This window comes from Octopus sinensis, linkage group LG1 (genome assembly GCF_006345805.1).
Source record: "Octopus sinensis linkage group LG1, ASM634580v1, whole genome shotgun sequence".
Classification (NCBI taxonomy): Eukaryota; Metazoa; Mollusca; class Cephalopoda; order Octopoda; family Octopodidae; genus Octopus; species Octopus sinensis.
The window spans coordinates 128,137,676-128,147,930 of NC_042997.1; the positions used below are offsets into that span (position 1 = coordinate 128,137,676).

Consider the following 10,255-nt stretch of genomic DNA (forward strand, 5'->3'; position numbering starts at 1 on the left):
TCGTGGGGAGAGAAGAGAGAGAGGTAGAGGCAGAGGGACACAAGAATTAAGGAGGGGCGAGATGGAGCAGTCTCGAGTATAACCAATTGAAATTGCAAAGATAATATGGAACTCAACTAAGAAAAGAAAACTCCGAATGACCCGTCCTTGTTTTCTTTGTACCGTCCATCTGGATGTTTGTTGTTCCTTTTTTGTACCACCTAACTGTCTGGATGTTTTGTGTTCTTGTCCCATTTTGTATTTTCTATATAACAATAAAATGACATTGTTTGATGAACATATAATATATATATATCTATATATATATATATATATATATATATATATATATATATATATATATATATATATATAATATATGTGTGTGTGTGTGTGTGTGTGTGTATTGGCGCAGGAGCGGCTGTGTGATAAGCAGCTTGCTTACCAATAACATGGCTCCAGGTTCAGTCCCACTGCGTTGCACCTGGGGCAAGTGACTTCTACTATAGCCTCGGGCCAACCAAAGTCTTGTGAGTGGATTTGGTAGATGGAAACTGAAAGAAGCCCGTCGTATATATATATATATATATATGTGTGTGTGTGTGTGTGTGGAAGGTGTCTGTCTTTGTACCCCCACCATTGCTTGACAACTGATGTTGCTGTGTTTACGTCCCCGTAACTTGGCGGTTCGGCAAAAGAGACCGATAGAATAAGTACAAGGCTTACAAAGAATAAGTCCTGGGGATCGATTTGTTCGACCAAAGGCAGTGCTCCAGCATGGCCGCAGTCAAATGTTCGAAACAAATAAAAGAATATATATATATATATATATATATATATAATGTTTTTTGTGAGAAGGATGCAATTAATTTTGAGAAAGAATTTTGTCAAAACGCTGTTCTAAATTAGAAAAATAAATACGTAAATCCTCATCTACCACCTGTAATCGTTCTCGTTTTTTTTTTTTTTTTACTTCAGAGATACTTAATTCGCAAAGATACGATGATCCAAAGGGCAACAAAGATTTAACGGCTGTAGTAGCTAATCGAAGATATTGGCTCCAAAGCGAAATTCAAAATTCTGACAATTCTAACACAGAAAATGAGGTTTTGTGCACAGGATCGTTTTTCAAGTCTATTAAATTTTCTTCTTCTGTTAATATTCATGAGTGGCGTGTACTGTCGTAACTTGCGAAAGGATTGCTGACCCACTCGTACATTTGATAATCAAGTGATGGAAAATACTCAGAAAATGGTACAGAGAGATTTTCTACTGTCTTCTGCATTTCTGAAGTAATCAAGTTGCGAGTTTTTAACTTCCCTTATCTACAATTCTAACTTGTCGGTGAAAAAACATTAATTTGCCTGTAATTGTAATAATATTTTCGTTCGCTCCTTGCAGACTCAAATTTAAAACGTTCAACTTCTCAAACAGAAATGCTACTTCCAGCCACCAATTATCATCGTTAATAAATTTAAATCCAGAATTTTCAGCATCGAAAAAACATATTATTTCAGTTCGAAAAGAGATAAATCAAGAGAGAGAGCACTTTTCCTTTCGAGAGGAAGCAGTAAACACTTAAAATCAGAATCCATAGTTTCACATAGGGATGCAAAAATTCTGCACCGTAGGGAATGCGATTTTATGTAATTCACCACTTTAACAACGTTGTCCATCGTCTTCATGAGACCATCAAGTGGAGATTTTGACACCAAAACTTCACGGTGAGTCATGCAATGTAGAATTTTAACTTGTGGATTTTTTTTTTTTGTAATACATGAGCCACGAAGCCTTTTTTTCGACCCTGCATGGATGAAGCGCCATCACTGCAAACGCTGATATAAGTTTGCCACTGCATCCCTCTCAAGACGACAATTTGGTTTACCAGGTTAAAAACATCTTCTTCTGTCATTCTTTCCTTCAATTCACAACTAAAGGAAAACTGACTTATGATTTTACCACCTCTGATGATTAGCAGAAATGAAATTAATTGAGCTTTGTTGCAGACGTCTATATTTTCATCGATTTTTAAAGCCCGCAAGTTTTCGCGTTCATTTTTTGCTTCAGTGAAATGTTCACGGAGCTGATCATCAATGTCTCGCGAAATGTCTTGAATTTTACGAGAGATCGTGTAGGCAGACAAAGGAATGGTCTTAATTCGCTTGACAGCTTCATCACTAATCATTGTGTCAACGGCGATCTCCAAGCCTGGTAAAATAATGTTTTCGGTATTAGAATGTAGTCTTTTTCTTCTTTGCCAAAAGCTGGGCAATTTTGTAACTAGCGATTTGAGCCTTCTCGGGAATTGAGTGAAATTTCTTCAGCCTTTTTGATTGAATTTTAAAGTTATTTTTAGTGTCTAAAAGTATTATTTTAGTTTGTCCTCATGTTGCAGATGATTTGTTATCAAATGACGTTGAAGTTTACTGGGAACCATCGCTTCATTTGAGAGTGTTGTTAAACAAATCATACAAAAGGAACCGAGTTGCCTTTCTCGGATAATATAAAACCATATTGGATGTAATTTTCAATATATTTTCGTTTTGATGAGGTGGAGTTTTTGTTTGGTTGTTCGTCGTTTGCCATGAGTCTCTTTCTCATTTTTCTGAGGTCGCAATCACAATTTTTGTCCATGTTTAAATCTAAAACTAAAAATCGATTAAAATTAACATAAAATAATTTATATAAATTACAAATAAATCAAAAATTAAAACTACTAGGACTACTAAATACTTTACTTACAGAAATGTAATATATTGTAGCCAAACTGTTGTTCGTCGTGTTACGTAATTTATATTTACCGTATTTTACGATTTATTTAATTAATTTATATTTACGCTCGAACTTTGCGAATGTTCTTGGATCATTGTTTCCCGAAAATATTTTTCATGGCACACCACTATGCCGTGGTACACAGTTTGGCAGACACTGGTCTAGCCAAAACTACGATAAGGATCGAATCCGGAACCATATAGTGGAGACATGAGCTTCTTAACCGCATAGCAATTACAGTTCATTACCGATGCAGAGAATTTCATGCATATTTCCACTATTTGTGTATTGGCAATGCTGATTAATGCGGTTCAACAATAGTGTCAGATACTTTAAGCGTTGGAACAATATAGAACATATTTATCATTGTATCAGGGTATTCCTTGACCATATTTCTTATTTTTAAAGTCCTTGTTCCGCATCTAGTATCACCACCGAGAAAGTGAATTAGTTAGAGGCCTTGAAAACAGTCAGAATTATCGACTCTTCACACACTACATTCATAATAGTTTTTTTCTACAACAAGCACAGGGTTTGAAACTTTGAGGGGAAGAAGTAAATCGACTACATCCACCTCAGTGCTCAACGGGTTCTTATTTTATCGATTCCGAACGTAAGAAAGTTAAAATCGACCTCGGCAGCATTTGAACTCAGAACGCAAAGCCGCTAAGCGTTTTGTACGACGTCTTAATGATTCTGCCAGCTCACCGTCTACGTTCATAACAGTATCAGCCAATTCGGTTCGGTGAATTGTATCTTATTGTAGTTCCTGTTTACAACTGTGATACCTGTTATGGTATTAGTGATATATCCTGTATAACCAGTGTGACTCAACCATCTTAACCACGTACACAACGGACTGGGTGATCCTCTCGGTTGGTTATCCAGTACACAATCGATTCAGTCATCGACATTTTAATTTCAAGCAAGAAAATTTCAGACTTTTACACTGATTCTTCAAAGAAAGGTCGTGCCTGAAACCCCATAATAGTATCTTCTTCATTTAAACATTTTTCATATTTCAACGTTTATTGAAGACGTTTTACTACCAAGCACCACCAGCATTCTTGTGAAATTGTTGTATTTAGCTTTAATATTTCAGTGGTTCAATAATTTCTTTTTAAGTGAAAACTTTCATTTAAATTTTTTATGAGTAAATCTAAGAAGAAAGTCGAACTTTCATGAGAGCTTTTTTGTTCTTTTTGTTTGCGGGGCTTCCGAACGAGGTTAGATGAAGGAAGAGATGAAGGCGGGGAAATGCACGGCTTAACGGATGCTGCAGAAAGTCGCAGCACTTCAAGTTATCAAGTTAATGTCAAACAGAATCCATGTAAGAATGCATACGACAAAATGAACTTCTTTAAAGCTATCAAAGAGCTTGGTGATGGTGGTGGTATTGGTGAACCTGGTGTAAAAACGGGCGACGGATTACGTCTACAACATAACAGAAGTAGTATTTAATTATAGACATTGATAGAAGCAGACAACTTATATAAAACTGAGCTCTTTTCTACTAAACTGGCAACACATTCATGTTCTATAAACATGGCGATTCGACCTCTTTTATTAAAGCCATTTGGTTGGCGGTTATTTCGACCGAGAATAACCATGACTGAAACACCGCTAAACGCTTATTTACCCACGCTCTGAGTATTATTATGCTATTTAAAAGATTTTGTCTTTAATATTTTATTCATGGAGCCTTATGAAACGAGCATTGAGGGTTATCTATCTTAGCAGTGGTGTGAATCTTTCTGCTCCATTTGAGAGAAGAGGATTTGCCTTAAATGATAGATAATAATCGATATATTAAAGCTGTACCGTTGGCACGCTTGTGTGCATATATGCCCATAATGTATGTATGATTGTAACCTTTTGTATCTATGCATGAGTGTGTATGTCTGTGTGCTGCATGTGTGTGTGTGTGTGTGTGTGTGTGTGGTGTGTGTGTGCGTGTGTGTGTGTGTGTGTGTGCTGCATGTGTAAGTTGTGTGTGTGTGTAAGCGAATATATATGAATGAATCAGAATTTCATCATGATTGTATGCGTAAATGTTTGTATATTTAGGTTTGTACCTGAAGATGTATCTGTATGTTTGCTGTTGGATATAAATGTGTGCGAGCGTGTGAAAGTGTATGAGGATGTATGAATGTATGAATGTATGGTTATGGGTGCGAATGACTATGTGTGTGAGCGTGTTTCAATGGAGGTCTACTTGTAAAGATGTCCGCTTTTAGTGTGTATTTATGTATCTCTGTGCACACGTCTTCATCTGTTTCTAAATGTGGCTGAATTCGTAATTAGCACCATTCCAACATTGAACTGCATATGTGTGTGTGTGTGTGTGTATATGTAAGTACCTATGTATAAACGCAAACATATGAAATTATATAAATGTATGTGTATATATATGTACATACACACACAACACACGATTACGTACATGCATTCATACATATATAAACATAACTGCATACGTACGTACATACATACATACATACATACATACATACATACATACATACATACATACATACATGCATACATGCATACATACAAAGATACGTATATTCACACATACATACATAAATGCATACGTATATGCACACATCCATCCATCTATCCATCTATCTATCCAACCATCCATCCATTCATACATACATAATACATACATACATGCATACATACATGCATACATGCATACATACATGCATACATGCATACATACATACATACATACATACATACATACATACATACATACATACATACATACATACATGCCTACATAGATATATACATACCTTCATACATACACACGTACGTACGTACATGCACATTTATACAAACTTATTTGAGTCTATGAAGGTGTGAGTGTATGTCAAATTCTTATATATTATACATGTCTGACAACATGTGTGTGTGTTCTCTGGCAGACAGTTGCTACTGTCAAACTGTACAGAAACGGCAAGCCAGCTACGACAGCTATTTGATGTTGATTGTTATGAATTGTGACACCAAACTGACGCGGGAAAGTAAATGTAATGAACGAAACGACGTGTGCTTCGAGTTTATATAAGTGATATGAATAAATTTCAATACATCCTATTGACTGTCTTACAGGACGCAGCCATGTATAAAGCTAGCTGTACTTTAAATGGAATATTTAAGCAACAGTGATAGTGGAAGTAATATTGCATAAAGCAGACGACAGCTTGATAGCGAGCCAACTTTTTTTTATAAAATTATAATTTGAAGAGAAGAAGGACGAGAAACCTTCTAAAAATAGACTTTGAAAATTCCAATATTTTCTATCCTTCTAATATTGTAAGTATGTATATATATATATATAAAGAAAGAGAGAGAGAGAGAAAGGGAGAGAGAGAGAGAGAGAGAGGGAGAGGGAGAGGGAGAGAGAGTTGTAATCCCTCGACTAACGCGGGTGCTACGTTCCAAATACTCCCGCGATAGGTGAAAATCTGCGATGTAGAAACAGTGCTGTATATTTTTTCAATACTTTTATGATATGTGTATATTTATTTTATTATAAATGCTAAACAACACCACGGGAGAATCGACGGAAGCTTAAATAATAAATTGTGATAGGTGAACCGCGATGTAGCGAGGGATTACCGTATATATATATATATATATATATATAGATATAGATAGATAGATAGATCGATAGATAGATAGATAGATAGATAGATAGATAGATAGATAGATAGATAGATAGATAGATAGATAGATAGATAGATAGATAGATAGATAGATAGATAGATAGATAGATTATATGTATGCATATATACATATATATATATGTATGTAAATATGTATATGTGTGTGTGTCTGTGTGTAAGCAACAAACAGATGTATTTAAAGCTCGGGAAGTGAGAAAGTCTCTTATGTTTCGAGTCTACGCTGTTCGACATCAAGAAACGCAGAAATAAACAGGGAGAGAAAATAGAAAAAGATTTAGTGGCTAGCGATCTGTCATGGTGAATACCAGACAGAGGGGTCACACGGGAGAGCTAGGAAGAAGGGGAGATTATAAAGCAGTGGTGATCGCAAAATGAAGGTGCGCATGCGTGTGTATAAGAGAGCATGTATGTGCGTGTGGAAGGGGGATGGTAACCTTGACGTGTGCGTGTGTACATGTGTAGGTGTGTGCTAGTGTTTGCGCTGCTGTGGGTGCTGGGAAGTGGTCAATGCTAGTTTTCTGGGTGCTGTGATGCGGTGTGGTATTGTGGTGTGTGGTGTGATGGTGTGTGGTGTGGTAAGGTGATGAATTGACGTGTGGTGTGGTGGTGTTGGGATGTGGGCAGGCGAGAGTCGGGAAGCAATGGTGGGGTCTAAGGGATGGGGTGGGGTGGGATGGAATGTGTAGAGATGGTAGGGTTGGAATGTGTAGGAGTGGGGGTAACGAGGGAGGAGTGACGATGAAGGGAGGGGTCGAAGGGAGAAAGTGAGTAGGAGTGAAGAGAAGAAGTAGGTGCCAGAGCAACAGAGGAGAAGTGGGTTGGGGGAAGTAGGTGTGAGAGAAAGAGAGAGAGGAGGAGGGTTAGATGAAGTGGGAAGGGGAGGAGAATTGAGTGCATGTGACGCAAAGGGGCGAAGAGAGAAGATTAATCTCTCCTCACGGCGAAGACGGGAGTCCGGATGGCCTCTGTGCAAGAATAGACAGGTGCTGTTAAGAGTGACCGATAGAGCGTAAATGGCGCGAGACCGGTGTGTCGTTACAGAGTCGAATGTCTCTGAGGTGTTCCGCGAACCGGTCAACCAAGCGACGTCCCGTTTGACCGATGTATAGAGAAGGACAGAGAGAGCAGGAGATGCAGTAGATGACGTTGCTAGAAGTGCAGGTGAAGGAGTCAGTGACAAGATAGGGTCGATGATGGGTGCCTGTGAGGAGGGTGGTGTTGGAGAGGTAAGGGCAAGTGCAGTAGCATGGGCGGGAGCAGGGGAACGAGCCAGGTTGGGAGGTTGGGTTAAGGAAGAAGCTGTGGACCAAGAGGTCTCGTAGGTTGTGGGCTCATTTGAAAGAGGGGAGCGGTCGGTTAAGGAAGATGCGCGAAGTGGAAAGTCGGACTGGAGTCGCGCGAAGTCTCGGAGAATGGTGCGTTGGTGAGGTAGGGTGGTGGAGTGGTAAGTAAGAGGAGACGGTTGACCGGGGGCGGGTGCAGTGGGAGAGAACAGATGCACGGTCTACGGAACCGTGCTGTGGCAAGGGCGATGTGGATATTGGTGAGGGGATATCCACGTAGGATGAAGTGGCAAGTCATGAGTGGAGACTGAGTCTCAAAGTCATGCTTGCCACTGCAGAGCCTGCGTAGACAGAAGAATTGGGAATAGGGGATGGAGAGCTTGGTGTGTTTAGGGTGAGAAGAGGAGAAGTTGAGGTATGAGTGTGAGTCTGTGTGTTTGTAGTGGCTGGAGGTGGTGAGAGTGTAGTGATGAATGCTGACCGAAATGTCGAGAAAGGCGACTGAGGTATCAGAAATAGTGCAGAAGAAATGGAGGGCAGGATGGAAAGATTTGACAAAGGAGAGCAAGGAGTCTAGATGTTTGCGGGAGAGTGAGGTCGTACCGATACAGTTGTCAATATAACGACCGTATAGTTCAGGAGGGGGACCAGTGAACCTTAAGATATTTGGGCCTCAACGTAGCCAACGAACAGGTTCGCATAGTTGGGGGTCCTTCTCGTTCCCATGGCTACCCTCGAGACTGGTAAAAATTACCCGCGAACGAGAAGCAGTTAAGTGAGAGGACAAGTTCGGCCAGACGAAGGAGTATGGATGTGTCAGGACATGCTGGAGTGCACGCAGCCCCTCGTGGTGAGGGATCACCGTGTATAGACTCTTGATGTCAAGAGTGAAGAGAAGTTCAGAGGGGCCAGAAGGGAAGGAGAAAGAGTTGAACAAACGAAGAGCATGGTTGGTGTCATGGATGTGAGAGGGGAGGGAAGCCACTAGGGAGGCGAAGACATGATCAAGATATTTGGAGCTGAGTTCGGTAGGGCAGTTGCAGGCGGAGGCGATGGGGTGGCCAGGGTTGTTAGGTGTGTGGATTTGGGGGACGAAGTAAATTGTGGGAGTGCGAGGGTTGAGGACAATTAGGCTAGAGGCGGTGGAGGGAGACAGGAGTAGGAGATGAGGTCATGGATAGTGGAGGACACAGTCTGTTGGTAGCTGGGTGTGGAGTTGGAGGGCAGAGGGTAGTAAAAGGAGGTATCTTGAAGTTGGCGGAGAGCCTCCGCCTTGTAGAGGTCCGCGCACCACACCATCACGGCTTCACGCTTCTTGGCCGGTTTTATGATGATGTCCGTGCGGCGTCAGAGACATTGAAGGGCCGAGAGTTCGGGTGGGGAGATGTTCAGATGTTGGTGACGCTTGGAAAAGTCAAACCGATCCACAGCACGCTGGCACGAGCCCGCAAAAAGATCGACTGCTTGGAACTGGCCAGGAGCTGGCATCCACTGGGATGGTCGGCGACCCGGGTCGGTGAAGCAGTCCTCATTAGATGCAGGTGGAGCGTCGCGAAAAAGCGCCCACAACCTAACACGGCGCACAAAGCTGCGGATATCGGCACGAGTCCGAAATTCGTTGCCGGATGGAGTGAGGGGGGTGAAGAGGGAGCGCTCCGCCTCAGAGAGGAGAAGATCTGGAGGAATGGTAACAACAGACTGAAGTGGAGAAGGGGTGGATGGGACAGAAGTAGGAGGGGTGGTGGGAGTGGAAGGCTGGGAGGCCGAGGATGAGGGTATGTGGGTAGGGTTGTGAGGGACGGAGTGTTGGTGAGGTGGGGGAGCGTATCAGGGAGGTAAAGGGGAGGGAGGAGATGGGATAGTCGGGTGTAATGGAATGGAGGAGTAAGTGGAGTTTACGTTGTTTGGTGTGAGCGAGAAATTGATGAAAGAGATGATTTAAATGAATTACGCAACGTAGTGTTAGCATGGGAGGGCGACTGAGAGGAGAAGAAGATGGAAAAAGCAAGAGGGAGAAGGCGGTCGATGGTGTGTATTTTGGAGAGGTTAGAACGAATGGTGACGCGCATAAGGCGGTAGGATGTAGTACGGAGTATGGGTAGGATGGTTGAAGCAGGGTGGAGAGTGGGGTGGAAATGAAGGAAACCTTTAAGGATGAGGTAGTGATGAAGGCAGTGCCTGAGAAATGAAGGGTGGCTAACCCCATCAGTACTGATCAACGATAATTATGACCAATGTATTCTATCTGCCGTTTCCATTTTGGCTTTTTAGGGTTATTGTAAACTACACTACCTAAAATGTCATTTTGAATTTTGAATGGTATAATGTGATTCTATTGCTATTTCGAACGAATACTGAGACTCTCTCTGAGAGTGTTTTGAACCTCAATTTAATTCTAAAGCCATGTGTAGAATAACAAAAAAGCAGATGGCCAAGTGAATAGGATACCAGATTAGGCGAGAAGTGGGGAGTTGGTATCGTGACACCGATACTGCACTGTATTTATTTCCAAGATTCTTG

The 10,255-nt window shown here is 41.1% G+C and overlaps 1 long non-coding RNA gene across 1 annotated transcript; it reads left to right on the forward strand.

Annotated features, from left to right (window-relative positions):
- Nucleotides 1-6,579: 6,579 nt before the first annotated feature.
- On the forward strand, nt 6,580-9,849 carry LOC118764144. Its single transcript, XR_004999927.1, has 3 exons — nt 6,580-6,592; nt 7,214-7,220; nt 9,696-9,849. It is a non-coding gene; the product is annotated as an uncharacterized LOC118764144 (long non-coding RNA).
- Nucleotides 9,850-10,255: the final 406 nt, after the last annotated feature.